A 15,832-nucleotide genomic window follows, 5' to 3' on the forward strand; every position below is an offset into this window, starting at 1 on the left:
AGAGACAGAGAGAGAAACATCAATGTGAGAGAGACACATCCATTGGTTGCCTCCGCACACGCCCCAACCAGGGCCAGGGACTGAGCTTGCAACCGAGGTGCGTGCCCTTGACTGGAATCCAACCTGGGACCCTTCAGTCCGCAGGCTGCTGCCCTATCCACTGAGCCACACGGGCTAGAGCCACACTTTCCGTTTTCCCTGAAGCTTTCTTTTCCCAGCTGGAGCTGAAACAGGGATCACAGCTCGCCAGACGAGGGTGGAGCCCAGCGGAGCCGCCATTGTGGACGCGGCTGAGCGGCTGAGCGTCTCCACAGCTGGGCTGTATCACAACGCAGTTGTTTGCACTGAATACCGTCTCCTCCTTCCCTGCCTTGAGTGGGCGCCAATGACCATTGAACGAAGTGGCCTCCGCATTGCTTCATTTTCTTCTCTTAAGAGGGCCTGCAATCTGTTGCCCAATCCAGTGGTGTTTGCCTTCAGCGCCCTCCTGGGATTGCAGCCCTGAGCTCCCTCTCTGACTCTACCCACTGCCTTCCACACAGCCTCAAGCGCTGCCACCCATCTCTAGGGCTTCTGGGCCCTGGCACTGCCCGTTCCAACTGCCAGGAACTCCAAATGCAGCCCCTGTTCCAGCATCGGTGGCCCCCTGCCCACGGCACGGGCGCTAACCCAGCGTGCACCTCAGATGCCCACCCACCTCTGTCTCACATCAGAGCCCGCTCGGAAGCTGCCACTGGCGCTGGGATGCTCTCAGCCCTCATGATTTGTCACCCTTGTTGGTACTCAGACGGCTTCTGAGACTCCTACTGCTCCACGGAATTCTCCTCCACGTTGCTGGTCCAGAGTAGCGCCTGGGGACGGCCTGGCTGAAGCGCTGAGAGCTTGGGACATTCCTAAGTCTCAGTTCCCTCCCACCGGCATGGGATGCTCAGACCGACCATCAGAGGGTCGTCATGCGAATTACATAAGATGATCCATGAAATGCTCCTAGCACAGAGCTGGGCCCAAAGTAAGGACTCCCTTAAGATTAAACCATCATTATTATCTAAGTGTACAGTTGCCATGATTCTTATTCTTATTATTTGTAAATCCTCACCCCAGGATATTTTTTCCCAGTGATTTTTAGAGAGAGTTGAAAGGTGGGGGAGAGACAGAGAGAAACATCGATGTGAGAGAGACACATCGATTGGTTGCCTCCCGCACATGCCCTAACCAGGGATGGGGATCAAGCCTGCAGCCGAGGTACGTGCCCGTGACCAGAATCGAACCCAGGACCCTCAGTCCGAGGGCGGACGCTCTATCCACTGAGCCAAACCGACTAGGGCTGATTCTTATTATTTCAACATTTACTAAGAATCCACCATGGGTCGGACACTGGCTTAGGAATTCCAAATACCATGACCACTCAGACACAATTCCTTTTGTGAGCAGCTCACAATCCATCAAGGAAGACAGACAGCAGTAACACAATGGGATGTTAACCATGTCCTAACATAGTTAACACTGTTAACAATTGCAGCCCGGCCAGCGTGGCTCAGTGGTTGAGCATCGACCCATGAACCAGGAGGTCATGGTTTGATTCCCAATCAGGGCACATGCCTGGGTTGTGGGCTCGATCCCCAGTAGGGGGCGAGCAGGAGGCAGCCGATCCATGAATCTCTCTCATCATTGACGTTTCTATCCCTCTCTCACCCTCTTTTCCTCTCTGAAATCAATAAAAACATATTTAAAGCAAACCAAACAATTGCACACGCTAGTGGCCTCACAGTCGATGCGGGGAAACGAGACGGACAGGAGTTAGATGATGTCCCGGTTTCCAGCCATTAGTGGTAGAGCCAGGATTCGAATCCAGCGAATCTGAAACCAAAGCTGACCCTCCTTCTGCCGCCCGCTCCCATCTTTCCGCAGACGCGTCTCCCTCCACAAGATGTGTTTGCCCGGCTGCTTATAGATAACGCTCATGCTCTATTTACATATGCTCCCGTTCCCTCGTTTCATCAGCATCGTCTTGCTGAAGGACGCCCAGGGTGTACTGTAAACTCTGTCATTTCCTATTTATAGCCCGGCTCTCGCTGCACACGGCCCGCTGCTTGGGGACGTGACATCCATGCTGTGCCTCCTGCTAGGACAATGTGGGCTGGGTGCCAGGCCCTCCTTTGGGAGTCATCATTCCAAATACACAGCCCGGCCGGCCTGGCTCCGTGGTTGAGCGTTGACCTAGGAACCAGGAGGTCACGGTTCGATTCCCGGTCAGGGCACATGCCCGGGGTGCAGGCTGGATCCCCAGTAGGGGGCGTACAGGAGGCAGCCGAACAGTGATTCTCTCTCATCATTGATGTTTCCATCTCTCTCTCCCTCTCCCTTCCTCTCTGAAACCGATAAAACTATATTTAAAACACACACACACACACACACACACACACACACACACACGTAGTGTGCAATCATAATCTTCACCGCAGAATAATTAACTTTATTCTCCACTCTGGTTATTCCTTGGTGTACATAATAATTAGACAGTTTCCTCTAGCTGTTTCCTGTGGGTTTGTGTGTTTTTTTCGTAGCTGTAACTAAGGACGGACAGGAGCAGAGCAAGGACGAAGGCCTGGGTGCAGAAGGCCACCAGGCCAGACAGAACAGACAAAACTGGGAAAACAAAGACCCGGCCCCCAGGTAACCTCTCCTACCCTCGCACGGCCTGGTCTTGTGGGTTAGTCCCCCTGACATTTCACGCCACCGCTTCTGTGGTTTGGACCCTCCTCGATCTTTCCTCCCCTGGCTTGTCCCTAGCCACACGACAGACCCCCTTGGAGGGGGGCTGAGTAGACCCCTTTGGAGGGGAATGAGGGACGGAAGAGCGGCCCCATTCAACTCCTACGTGGGGCCTTGGCACCACCACTCCCTTAAGCATCAGCATCTCGAGATAACATCTGGGCCTCAGTTGGGTCTCAGCTCCAGGCCCAGAGAAGCAATAAAACCAGAAAGTGATGTCATCCCTGACGCCAGGACCGACTACGTGACTAATAACCCCTGAGAGAACACACCTGGGGAGCAGATGCGTATCTGTTGAGACCCTCCCCTTGGGGCCTCCCCTAAAATCTCAGTCCTTAAAAGCCCTTAGGAGAGAAGACCCAGCCGGCTCTCCCTCTCAGGAGCATCCCCCACCCCGCCATTCCCCTCTCCCCCTCTCCTTCCAGGCATGTTACTTACCTTCACCTTCCTCTCTCCTGCCTCTAATTTTTTCCTGAGCCCATTTCTTCTACGGATCACTTCTTCTAACTGTGACTTCAGAGAGGAAGGGAGAGGAGAGAGAGAGAGAGAGAGGAACATCAGTGATGAGAGAGAATCCTTGATCCGCTGCCTCCTGCACGACCCACACTGGGGATCGAGCCTGCAGCCCGGGCATGTGCCCTGACCGGGAATGGAACCCTGACCTCCTGGTTCCTAGGTCAATGCTCAACCCCTGAGCCACGCCGGCCGGGCCCACAATTCCACTAACACTCCATCCAGTTTTGTTTGGTTTAAATTAAACCTTGTGCTTTTGAGACCTGTGCTCCCATTGACTGTGTCATCCAGGTGAGGCCGAAAGGCAGCCTTTAGGAAGCAGTTGAAATGTGTGAGAAGCCAATGCAATTCTTCTGTTTGGTTTATGCAGACAAAAGTCCAGGCCTTTGAGTGGGGAAAACAGCTCAGTGGGCCAGTTCCCTGAAGGAGACAGACGTCTGTTCTAATCTCGCCGTCCTGCGAGGTTTGGCCACTGACCGCCTAGGCCCCAGATGATTCCTTTATCAACCAGATGTCAGGCAGAGCTCCTTGGGTGAGGGTTTCAATCCCAAAGGAATTCCTGCAATTCGTGAATAAGACGATCGCTATTTTAAACAGCCTGTGGTTGGTCAATCATTATCGCAGACACGGATAACAAATTCAATAACAACTTAGCACAAGAATCAAGCAGGATCCGGGTGCTCAACGTATTGCATTTCCAAAGGAGATCTGGGTCCAAGGTACTTTGGGGGAAACGCGGTGATGTCTAGCTGTGTGTTTGGTTTGGAGGTTGCCGGAGTTCTCGGGATAAAATTTAACCCTTCTGCGTCTACATCCTGTTTCCCCCTGCGCCTCTCGCCGGCTTGTTATTCTCAGGCCTCCATCCTAAGCTGCCTCGGTGCCACCGGCCTTCTGTGGTTGTTTTAAAATTGTATCTTGATTTAGGTAATTTTTAGACGTGCGTGAAAGTTGCAAAAGTGATACAAAAATTCCCACATACCCTGCCCCCAGATTTCCGCAGATGTTAACATTTTACCAAGTTTGCTTTCTTTCTCTCTGACTCCTCTCTCTCTCTCTCTCTCTCTCTCTCTCTCTCCCTACACCAGCAGTTCTCAACCTGTGGGTCGCGACCCCTTTGGCGGTCGAACGACCCTTTCACAGGGGTCGCCTAAGACCATCCTGCAGATCAGATATTTACATGACGATTCATCACAGTAGCAACATGACAGTGATGAAGTAGCAACGAAAATAATTTTATGGTTGGGTCACCACATGAGAAACTGTATTGAAAGGGCCAGAAGGTTGAGAACCACTGCTCTACACACGCATGCACACACACGCACATGCACGCACATGCACACACACGCACATGCACACACACACACGCCATCTGCTCTTTAGCGTGGTCCTTGCCGTTACAGAGCTACGGAAGGACAACTCCTGTCAACAGCGGGTTTCCTTCTTTGCTTTGGAAGTAAAGCTGACGTCTCCACGTGGCCAGGCAGCCTCTTCAGCTTCCAGAAACTCCAGCAGGGACAAGAGCACACCCAGCTGTTTCCAGAACCTCGGCTCCCAGCCCAGGACTGATTCCCAAGCCTCGATTCCCTTCAAACTGTGCAGACCTAATGTCCTCCGGTCCAGACGGAAGACCTCAAACAATCACCCGCCCGGCTGTGTGCTCAGTGGTTGATGCCGCTGCTGCTCCTCTTTTAAAAATATATGTTTATGGATTTCAGAGAGGAAGGGAGAGGGAGAGAGAGAGAGAGAAGCATCAGTGATGAGAGAGAATCACCTATCGCCCCACCCTGGGGATGGAGCCCACAACCCGGGCATGTGCCCCGACCGGGAATCGAACCGGTGACCTCTTGGCTGGGCTCATCATTGATGTTTCTATCTCTCTCTCTCCCTCTCCCTTCTTCTCTGAAATAAATAAAAATATGTGTGTGTGTGTGTGTGTTTTTAAATAAAATAGCCCTAATCGGTTTGGCTCAGTGGATAGAGCGTCGGCCTGCGGACTGAAGGGTCGCAGGTTCGATTCTGGTCAAGGGCATGTACTTTGGTTGCAGGCACATCCCCAAGCGGGGGATGTGCAGGAGGCAGCTGATCGATGTTTCTCTCTCATCGATGTTTCTAACTCTCTATCCCTCCCTCTTCTTCTCTGTAAAAAAAAAAATCAATAAAAATATGTTTTTTAAAAAATAAAACAAAACAATCACCCATCCATTCATTTCGGCCCAAATATGGTGCGACAGCGTAGCCCGGGACACAGGCCCCGGCTGTCAGGGGAAGGTTTATGGACGTCAGCACTTCTCTGCTCCCAGGAACAGAACGGGAGCCCTAAATATTTACAGAGGCGGAGACGGTGCCCGCTGCGCAGGGAGTTCTGGTTGACTCAGCGGGGCTTTTTTCCTTCTAGGTTTACACTGAAGCTATAGTATGGCCAAACAAATGATGGAAAATGAGAAACGTGTTCAATGGGCTGTTTGGACAACAGCAGAGCTGGCTCATCTGGCCCATCTGGAGGCATTTTTGGTCCCATCTGTTCATCTCAGCTTCACATCCATCCTTTCTTCTGTCTTATGATATTCAGGCTTGTAGGGGCATCTCTCCTGCTTCCCTGAGGCTGAGTGAGTAACCGTGCCTGAAAAGTATATATATTTTTTTCTTTTAGTTGTATGTTACATTAACGTGACCACTCTCCATTGTGTTTATGCTTCACTAAAATATTTAGACTTAAAAAAAAAAAACACCTCCCTTTTCGAAATTGTAAAAAGAATGCACGACTGTTATACAAAATGCAAACATTCAGAAATGCATGAAAAAGGGAAACTTGTCCCCTCCCCTCCCTAAGTCCCACACCCCAGAGGTAATTTGGAACCTGTACTGGGAATAGAGTCGGGAGTCAGATGGCCTGGGTGCCCGTCCCAGCACTGCCACTCTTCTCGGACCCTGGGCAGGTTATTGACGTCCTCATGCCTCAGTCTTGTCATATGCAAAACGGGACAACAATGCTACCGTCAAGGGATGGTCGTTGGTGCCAATTCAACACCAACAGGAATCCCACTCGGGGTCCGGCGAAGAAGGAAACTATATTTAGTGCAAAAAAGCTCAATTCTGCCCAGCCCAGGTGGCTCAGTGACTGAGCGTCAACCTATGAACCAGGAGGTCACGGTTAGATTCCAGGTCAGGGCACATGCCTGGGTTGTGGATTTGATCCCCAGTGTGGGCCATGCAGGAGGCAGCTGATCAATGATTCTCTCTCATCATTGATGTTTCTACCTCTCTCTCTCTCTCTCTCTCTCTCTCTCTCTCTCTCTCTCTCTCTGAAATCAATAAAAATATATTTTTTAAAAAAACACACAAAAAACCAGCTCAGTTCTGATCCAGCACAGCTGTGAGGCAGCCCACGACCAGGCCCCTCTCTGCATAGACAGCTCTGCGCTGCTTGGCTCCTCCTTGGTCTGCTCAGCCTGGGAAACAGTCCTCCCTCTTTGGTGGAAAGGGAAAGTGCGCCTCCCCTGGGAGCTGGTTTACAGAGAGAGAGAGAGAGAGAGAGAGAGAGAGATCCCTGCCCCTGGTTCCTGTTGGTCGTTGTCATGCAAATGAGGACTTCATACCTTCAAAATTTGATTGGTTCAACAGGCACTTTCCTGGTCAGAACGGAGCTGCTCTGATTGGTCGATGAAGATGTTGAGGGGGCAGCTCCTATTGGCTGGGGAAAGAAAGCCTTGGTCCTATTGGTTGGAATAGGATGCCAGGAGCTCCTTTATAAGGGCTGCTGAGCTGGCAGGATCACAGCGCAGGCAGGCAGCTCAGTGCGGGCTTCTCCCCGAGGTGCAGTTTGCCTGAGAGGCCCCCGTAGAAACGGCTGCTAGGGTCCGTTTTTTAAACTCTGAGTCCACTTGGTCACCCTTTTCAGTAGGTGCCTTCTTTCTCAGGGTCCACAGCAACCACCTCACAGGGTTAAATGAAGATTAAATGAGCTGCATGGCTGGCGTGGCTCCGTGGTTGAGCGGCGACCTGTGAACCAGGAGGTCACGGTTGGATTCCCATGTCCAGATTCTGGGCTCAGTTCCCAGTGTGGGGCGTGCAGGAGGCAGCCGATCCATGATCCTCTCTCATCATGGATGTTTCTCTCTCACTCTCCCTTCCTCTCTGCAATCAGTAAATATACATAATAAAAAAATAGATTAAATGAGCTATTACATGTCAAGCGCCTGGAGCAGTACTTGACTTATAATAAGCCCTCTGTGTGTGTTAATTATTGTTACTCATCTGTTACTCGGGAATATTATAAACACGTATCTGATTAATTAGGATATAGGATTAGCTACGGTAACAGAAACCCCAAACTGCAGCAGCTCAGATAACATAGAAGTTTCTCTCTTTTTCTGGAAGTGGTTGGAGGGGTGGGGCAGGCAGGGAGTTGCCTGTGTTCGGACGGGCGTGAAGTTTTGTCCCCTAAGAGGGTCCCTGTCAGCATCACAGCTTCTCTCTGGGGTCCGCCCGCAGGAAGGGGACGGAGGAAGCGAGCGACAACTCTCTTGCTTTCGGAGGAAGTGGCCACTTCTGCTCACATCCTGTTGGCCGGATTTTAGACCTTCCGTCAAGCCTGGCTCAAGGGAGGCTCTGCCTGCCGCCGAGGTGACCCCCTAACCCCCACCCCAGGTAACACGGGTCGGGGTGGGGAGGCCAGCAAAGCTGTGGGTGTGCGGCTGTGGGTGCCAGCAGCGGGCCTCCCCTTTCCTTTTCCATTCGGCTGTGGTTTCCTGATTTGAGAAGCTGCGGGAGGAAGTTCCCTCTCCAGAGACGGGGCTGTGCTGGCCTCGCACGCAGAGTGGCCCTGCAGCTGCTCCAGGCCCACAGCCCGTCCTGCCTCTGCTCCTCCTGCTGTCTCTTCCCTCGTCTTTGCAGATTCCACGGGGTATTAGTTAAAATTCAGCCCTAGCCGGCTTGGCTCAGTGGATAGAGTGCCGGCCTGTGGACAGAAGAGTCTGGGTTCAATTCCCGTCGAGGTCACGTACCTGGGCCCTGCTTGGGGGCAGGCGGGAGGCAACCCACTGATGTGTCACATTGACGTCTCTCTCTCTCTCTCACTCTCTCTGTCTCTCCCTCTCCCTTCCACTCTCTCTAAAAATATCAATGGAAGAAATATCATTGGGTGGGGGAAAAAAATTCAGTCTGATAGCGATTTGATCAATGTTTTAGGAGGGGAGTAGTTAGTATTCACTAATGTTTTATTACATTTATGTTTCACATTTCTTCTTATAGGAGATGTTCAAATTGACCATGTGTCAGAAAACAGAGTAGAAAATTTCCAGTTTTGCCCTAGCCCGTTTGGCGCTGTGGATAGAGCCTGGGCCGGTGGACTAAAGGGTCCCGGGTTCAATTCCGGGTTAAGGGCATGTACCTCAGTTACAGGCTCAGTCCCCGGCCCTGGTCAGAGCCAGGGGCAGGAGGCAACAATGAATGTGTCTCTCTCACATCAATGTTTCTCTCTCTGTCTCTCCCTCTCCCTTCCACTCTCTCCCAAAAAATCCATGGAAAAGTATCCCCGGGTGAGGATTCACAAAACAAACAAAAATTCATGCGTGGTGTATAAAAACAGCTTCAGCAGAGGGCGCCAAAGCCTGTCCTTCCTCCACCTTCCTCCTGGCTCTTCACCCTCAAGAAAAAGATGTCTTTTTCCCCGGAGAACAGCCCGATCTAAGACCCACAGCAGGAAAGCCGCAGTAAGATGTTCAAGGGGAGCAAGTCCCAAAAGTTGTAGCCTTGGCTGGTAGAACTGGCCACTTCCAGGTTTCCAAATTGTTTACGGATTTTGTGCCAGTTCTGTTTTTTGTGTGTTTTTTTAACATATATTTTTATTGATTTCAGAGATGAAGGGAGAGAGAGAGAGAGAAACATCCATGATGAGAGAGAATCATGGATCGGCTGCCTCCTGCACCCCACACTGGGGATGGAGCCCATAACCCAGGCCTGTGCCCTGACTGGGAATCGAACCGTGACCTCCTGGTTCATAGGTCGACACTCAACCACTGAGCCACACTGGCCAGGCTTAACCTTTCCTATTTACAATCCTACAGGTCGCTTGTACTGTTTAGTCTAGAAATAAACCCTTTCCAAACAAAAAGGGACATGAAATGTCCATGAAAATTTAATAAAAGGGAAAGGAAATGTACAGTGGGGCCTTGACTTAAGGGTTTAATTCGTTCCGAGATTGAGCTCGTTAAGGAAGGAACTCGTTAACTCAAATTACTCTATCAACTCAATGCAAAAATTCGGCAGAGAGACAGCTGGTATCTCAAAAAACTCGTTAGTCAGGACACTCATAGTCAAGGCCCCACTGTACATTAAAAATGAAAATTGAACAATAATTATAAGCAGCAACAAAAGCAAAAGAAAAAAGAAAAAAACCCACAAAAATATTCACAGCACAATGTTCTGAGGTTTTAGCAGTAGGAAACTGACTCAGATTCACCCATTCTCTCCTTTGTTTGTCACCTGAGAGAGGCAGGACTAATCCTACAGGGATCACAAGAGAGGGTTGTAGGTTGAGAAGTGAATTGTTCGAGATGGTGAGACCCCTGGATGAGGCCTGGTCCATCCACGGGCAGCTGCAGGGAGGGGACGGGGGGGCGGGCGGGGAGCAGGGGGGCAACTTCCTCTCAAACCCACAGGGCTTCCTCAGCGGTTATCTGTGGTTCCCACAAAACCCACCTATCATTTAGTCAAGCCTGTTAATTAGGGGGCACAGATCTGGACGGCTGTCTCTCCCTCCTCCCACCCCGTCCCGAGCTGGCTGTGAGCCAGGAGGCTGAGCCCGTGGCCGCCACAGACCCCGGGACCTCAGCCCTGCGGCCCTGGGCCCGGCCGCCTCCTTCTGCATCGACCTCACTCCGTTTAACACTCACGGCCACACAAGGGGGAGAACGCATAAGGTGTAATTTCTAGATTAGGAAACGGAGGGTCAATGGGAAACAGAACTGGCCTGTGTCACCGACTGTGGATTCAGAGCCACGCCAGGACCACGCACGTCTCTGGGTACCCAGGTCACACACTGCAATGCCCTGCACGCCAGGCCTCTGGGTCCAGCATCTCTGAGCCAGCTACCGCCAGATCCGACCACCTTCCATTTCTCACTCTGTGATTGTTTCACGGGTTACTTTCCTTTAAAAAAAAAAACACCTTTTTTTTTTTTATTGATTTCAGAGAGAAAGGGAGAAGGAGAGAGAGCATAATATCAATGATGAGAGAGAATCATGGATCAGCTGCCTCCTGCACGCCCCACACTGGGGATCAAGCCCACAACCTGGGAATGTGCCCTGACCGGGAATTGAACCGTGACCTCCTGGTTTATATATCAAGGCTCAACCACTGAGCCACACCATCTGAGCGAGAGTATCCTTGTGTTATTATTTATTAATTATTGTATTCAAAAGTGGACAGCCCTGTAAACCTACTCTTGCCCCATCCTGTCGATTGGAATTCTAAGCGGCCTCTTTGAGCGTTTCTCTCCCATGTGCACATGAGATACTGTATACCTGTTAATAAACGTGGGTTTTTCTGGCCTTGTTAATCTGTCTTTCATTACTGAGTGCCATCTGAGAATCTCTGGTGAGTAGAAGAACATTTCTTTCCTGCCCTAAACTCTGCCCTGATTGGACATTTTTTCCGTGAACAACTTGGTTGAGAAGTGAATCGTTGGCGATGGGAGATGTTGAAGAAAAGAGTTTGGACCCTATAATTCATCGATGGAGACACGGGCAGGAATTCACGAAACACGGTGCGTGAAAGGTCTTATTCTAACACCTTGGAAAGGGTGGTTGGCGGGTTTGCTTGTCTGGTTTCCCTCGAGCCTTCTCACCGCACCAGCCCCCGTCCTGACCTCAGGATGGTCCCAAACCTGCTCGCTCTCCCTCCTGGCAGCCCACGCGGCCTGTGAGGTCAGACCCTCTCTCTTCCCTTTACCAAACCCTTCTTTTTCTGCCCACACCCCCAGTTCCCACTTGTCTCCAGAGCCCTCCCCCTCTCCCCCCAACTCTACTTCCTCCTCGTTCCCTCTTGGTCCTGTGATGCTCAGCCCTGGAGCCGGCGACTCACATGTCTACCAAGTGGCTGCTCGTCTCAGGGCCACGTGCCTCTGAGTCGCTTTGTCACGGAGGGAACGGGGAAGGGGGAGGGGGCCAGCCCAGTCCACAGCCCTCACCACCGACGTGCGGACGACAAGAGGCCGCACGCCAACCTGACGAGCTCAGGAAAGGCCTGTGTGGGGGCCTTACAAACTCAGAGACCTCAAGTCACCATAAAGGATGGTCTGAAATGAAAACTTTAAAATATATATATTTGTATTGATTTCAGAGAGGAAGGGAGAGGGAGAGAGAGAGAGAGAAACATCAGTGATGAGAGAGAATCATGGATCGGTAGCCTCCTGCACGCCCCACACTGGGGATTGAGCCCACAAGATGGGCAGGTGCCCTGACCGGGAATCGAACCGTGATCTCCTGGTTCATAGGTCGACGTTCAACCACTGAGCCACGCTGGCGGGCTCATTCTTCTCTCTCTGAACACAAACCAGTCACTGTGCACAAAGAGGGGCGAGGCCAAGGAGGCCCTGGGCGCGCTGGGCCCATGCACGGCATCTTCTGAGGCCGGCCTTTGTCTGCCCCTCAGCAGCCTGGGCCTGAACCAGGAGGGTGACTGAAAACTCCATCCACCACAGGGACAGCCCCACACACCGGCCAACACGCGTCCACAATTCAGAGACGATTTAAGGTGGATCCCTGCGCGAGGTGGCGTGAGGTCCCCCCAAAACTACGCATCAGAAGGGACAGAGAAGTTGCCTGAAGTCCCCCAGCTGACAGCAGCCCTAAAAGCCAGCACGACTAACAGTGACCAGTTGTGATGCTGAAACTCTCCAGAACTTCAATAATAGAAACTGTACTTAGCTGATCGTGCCAGAGGGGGGGAAAAAAGACCTTTCTATTCTCTCTACAGAAAATTCTGTTGCAGAGTCATGCTCATACGAAGACTGTGCAGCCAGGAAAGGCAGGGACTTCAGAGATGCCCGGACCCTTAACAAGTAAAAACATTGCATGATTCTCCTGGATTTTGCAATTTGTTGTTCTATATAAATATTCACCGTCGTACCCAACTTTGTATTTGCAGCGTTTTTGTTTTTTCCTTTTGTCAAAGAGGGTCTCTAACTTTGACTCTGAATCAGAAACTCTTCACTCAGGATGCATGGAATGCATAGAGAGATGGGCTCCCCCAACCCCTGTACCCCACACCGTAGAAGCAGGTCCTGCTGACGATGTGCGTCCCTGTTTTCCTTCGTAACACGGGATGGCTGGACGGTGCCCTTCTCCCAGGGGGGTGTCGCAGGAGGTTCGTCTTGAGGTTTCTTGGAAAAGTCTTGCCTTCCTGATACAGGAGTCGCTCTTTCTGTCTTCTCCCCATTTTTGCCTTGAATGCAAATGCGGCATCGAGGGCTGCAGCAGCCATGGTGCACCCACAAGGGAACCACTTGGAAGATTAAAGCCAATATATGCGCTCAGGGTAGGAACGCAGATTGAAAGAGCCGGGGTCCTGGACAGATTGTGTGTGTGTGTGTGTGTGTGTGTGTGTGTGTGTGTGTGTGTGTGTGCGTGTGTGTGTGTGTGTGTTGAACCCATGCTTGTAACAACTGACTTCTAGATAATGTAAAAAACAAACAACAAAAAAAACCACACAAGCATTTATTTTTGTTACTTTTTAAAATATATTTTTATTGATTTCAGAGAGGGAGGGAAAGAGACAGAAATATCGATAATGAGAGAGTATTATTGATCGGCTGCCTCCTGCACGCCTCACACTGGGGATCGAGCCCCCAACCCAGGCATGTGCCCTGACCGGGAATCAAACCGTGACCTCCTGGTTCATAGGTTGATGCTCAACCACTGAGCCATGCCGGCCAGGCACAGGCATTTATTTTTAAACTATATGCCACGTTTTCTGTTCTTTACAACTGTCTCCATTCTGAACGAATACAGGCCGTTTCCAGTGTCCGGCATTGTGTGGCCAGTGATGCAAACCAGCATGTCCAAGCCAGGGGTGGGAGCAGTGTCGTCAAACCAGTTCTGCAGCATATTTCCCCCGTCACTCCTCTTTCTGAAATCCTGAAGATTTCACGAGCTACCTAACATGGCTTTTAATACATTCTTTTTCTGCTTAAATTAACCAAAGTTAAAACAAAACCAAACCCGGATTAGGTCATCAGGGTGGGTCCTAATCCAACACGACTGGTGTCCTTATAAAAAAATTTTGGACACAGAGATGCTCACAGAGAGAACACTGTGAAGATAAAGGCAGAGAGTGGGATAAAAAAAAAAATTAGCCAATGTCTACTTCTGTTGCTTGCAATCTAGAATCCTGAGAAATGCAGAAATTGACACCAGGAGTGGTGGCAGGGACACATCCTCAAGGAATGGGGAGAATTTGAGATTGATGACCTGGTCTGGTTGGATCTAAGGACAACAAAAACTCAAGAGGTTTTAAGACAGTTCAGGACACAAGTCGCCAGGAACAGTGAAGGACCCGCTGAAGTTAAGGCAGCGAAAAACAGAGAGAGCAGCCTGAGGCACCCAGAATCCAGAACTGTGGATGGAGGGGTAGATGACCTGGTTAGAAAGCTTCAAAAGTGAATGGCAGGGTCTTCAATCCTGGTTGCAGGGAGTCTAAAAACCAGGGACCCGCCGACTCTGAAGAGAACACCTTATCTTTTGCAACCACAACGAAACCAAAAGGGAGACCTGTGGGTTCCTGATTCACATCTGCTAGCAGCTTCACAACCTTCTCTCCTCCCATTGATAATCAGGGAAATGACGGGAAACAGTGAGCATTGGGAGACTGAATGGGGCATCCGATGGGACTGAGGACGCATAAAGCACACAGCTTCCCTTCTCCCTGCGTAGGGACACTGTTCCTCACTTGCTTCAAGACCTATAATGCTTAGTGATTGAGCATCGACCTATGAACCAGGAGGTCACGGTGCGATTCCCGGTCAGGGCACATGCCCGGGTTGCGGGCTCCATCCCCAGTGTGGGGCGTGCAGGAGGCAGCCAGTCAACAATTCTCTTCATTGTTGATATTTCTGTCACTTTCCCTCCCTCTCCGAAATCAATAAAAATAGATTTAGAGAGAGAGGTGACCTCCAAAGGGAGGGATGGGTTGTTGAACCTTACACCATTGACCACAGGAAAGAGAGATAGGATGCTCAGAGGCCCTCTTTATGGAAGCAACATTCGTCACAGCCCAGGCCTCTGATGACAAACGACATTCCTTCAGGATGAGAAAACAGAAAGGTAGTTTGGGATGTCCGGGCAAGTACTGGAAAGACATTGGTAGCTTCTGTCCTAAGGAAACTTCTAAGTGGAGAGACTGACAATTACGCAGAGATGCTCTTCGAGGACACAGGTGGTGCACCCAGCCTAAGCCGAGTGGGCGATGGGTGGCGGTCTGGGAAGACTTCCCGGAGGAAGTGACCCTGTTACAGATGAGGATTTGTTCCGTTTGGGGAGGCTAGTGTGGAGAGAGTTTTCTTGGCCTGGGAAGTTGAGGAAGAATCGGGTCTCTATCTTGGGTACTAGAGGAAGCTGGGTGTCCCCTCCTTGAGCGCTCTACACTGCGGGCACCCCCAGGACAAGGCAGAGAAGCGCCCCAGGGGCACGCCCACTCAGCCACGGTGAACCAGGTACTTGTTGGTCCAGGAGGGACCGTCCTACTTAGGCGGGTTGCATTGTAACTGGAGGCAGGACCAGAGAGCGATGCCACTTCCCTCGGAAGTCCTGCGGCTCCGGCCACTGACACCCGCGCGCACTGGCCCCCCTATGCCCGCCCCCCCCCCCGCCCCGTGCACTGAGAGGGGGCATGGGGTGCAGCGTCCCCACCACGCACACCGTGTGCCATGGCGTGGGGCGCACGGCGCGGGTCTCCGGGAGCCGATGGCCGCCCCTCGTACCAGTCCTTCCTTCCGAGTTCACAAACTGGACCTCAAGCACACAACCCTGCCTTGGGCATTCCTGAATTTAGAAAGAAACGTCACCCCAGCGTGCGCAGCCATGGAGCCATAAAGTTTTAGTTTTAAAGGAAAAAAACACTTGCAAAGTTTGGTGTTTTCGAAAAGCTTGAACTTCTGCAAAACAACAAGGAATCATCAGAAAGCACGAGACGCTGAGCTCTGTCCCCGAGGGGTAGATGGTCGGGAGGTCTGGGAGGCTTCGGGGTTCGGGGGTGAGGGGCGCGGAACCGGGGGCTTTGGGGGCGCGGGGCGGAGACGCGCGGGGCACGGGGTGCGGCCCTGGGACGCGCGGGCGGAGACGCGCAGGGTGAGGGCGGGGCGCGCAGTGTGGGGGCCGGGACGGGTGGGCCCCGGGGGCTGGCCGTGGGGCGCGCATTGCAGGACGCGCGCGGGGCGGGGACGCGCAGGATGGCGAACGGGACGGGGGTGGGGGGGCGGGGACGCGCAGGGGGACGGACGGACGGAACGGGGAGGCGGGGACGCGCAGGGTGGGGCGCGCCGGTGGGCCCA

The sequence above is a fragment of the Myotis myotis genome, unplaced genomic scaffold (genome assembly GCF_014108235.1).
Source record: "Myotis myotis isolate mMyoMyo1 unplaced genomic scaffold, mMyoMyo1.p scaffold_m19_p_21, whole genome shotgun sequence".
In the NCBI taxonomy this organism is placed as follows: Eukaryota; Metazoa; Chordata; class Mammalia; order Chiroptera; family Vespertilionidae; genus Myotis; species Myotis myotis.